This window comes from Perognathus longimembris, chromosome 27, assembly GCF_023159225.1.
Source record: "Perognathus longimembris pacificus isolate PPM17 chromosome 27, ASM2315922v1, whole genome shotgun sequence".
Classification (NCBI taxonomy): domain Eukaryota; kingdom Metazoa; phylum Chordata; class Mammalia; order Rodentia; family Heteromyidae; genus Perognathus; species Perognathus longimembris.
In genome coordinates, this window is record NC_063187.1 from 3,174,403 (window position 1) to 3,175,750 (window position 1,348).

The following is a 1,348-nucleotide window of genomic DNA, read 5'->3' on the forward strand; positions in this document are numbered from 1 at the left end:
AATGATCCAGAAGAAGAATCAACCGGAACAATGATGAACGAACGAATGGATGAATGAATGAATGAATGAATGAAAATGATCTGGAAGAAAAAACCAGAAAGAATGACCTGGAAGAAGAACCAGGAGTAATGACCTGGAAGAAGAACCAGGAAGAATGACCTGGAAGAAGAACCTGGAAGAATGATAGCTAACAACCAACCCCTTTCAAACAGGCACAATCAAAATTGCTTGAAAGGAAAGGAACTCACATGGAGAGAGAGAGAGAGAGAGGGAGAGAGAGAGAGAGAGAGAGAGAGAGAGAGAGAGAGAGAGAGAGTGACATGCCCTCTCTCCACAGGGTAGGGCTGGGAGAAGAGGATTTCAAGAACCAATGTGGCCTCGGGTTTGAGCTGGTTTTTCTTCTTTGTCACTATTGGGCCGGTTCCTTGAGTCTTTTGCGCTGATCTGTGACTTTGCCAGGTAAGTGAGTAAAAGACTTCTAATAAGAAATAATACTGACAGTAGCTAAATACTAATGATAACTACTACTACTACTGCTAAAATGCTAGTAATAAGCAGAGCACATCTGCTTTGGTCTAGCCTAGCTTGCACTGAGTTCTTGGTTACTTGTATTCAGTGAAAATGGCTCACGCCTGTCATCCCAGCTACTCAGGAGGCTGCTGAGATCTGAGGATCCTGGTTCAAAAGCCAGCCGGGGCAGGAAAGTCCATGAGACTCTCATCTCCTAATAACCATGAAAAATTCAGAAGTGATGCTGGGGCTGAAAGTGGTAGAGTGCTAGCCTTGAGCAAAAGCTCAGGGATAGTACTCAGGCTCTGAGTTCAAGCCCCAGGACTGGCAAAAGAAAAGTAAAAATTGAAGGAAAAAAAAAAAGGAATTTACCATCCTGAAATTCAACAATAATATTGGCCTGGAGAGGTATCAATGAATAATGGAGGGGAAGTAGCGAAGAAAAAGTGGAAGTTAGTAAGTCAGTGGCTTGTGCCTGTAAGTTAGTGACTTGGAAGCTTGAGATGGAGAGGACTGCGGTTCAAGGGCAGCCTGAGCAGAAAAGTTTGCTAGACTGCATCTTTATAGACAGATGCTAGACTGACAGCACACACCTGTAATCTCAGCAAAGTTGGGAAGTCTAATGCAGCAGACTGAGCCAAGCTTTCACTGTAGTTGAGGGAAGTTAGAGCTTATTATTATTTTTTTAAAGCTTCCAGAAAAAAAACCCGTGCTGGAGTAATTGCTCAAGCGGTGGAACACTTGCTTTGGAAAGGCTCTGAATTCAAATCCCAGGAGTGCCAAAGAAAAAACAGAGTCCTTGTGGCCTCTTTGTTCTTAGCGAATTAAAAAAACAAAA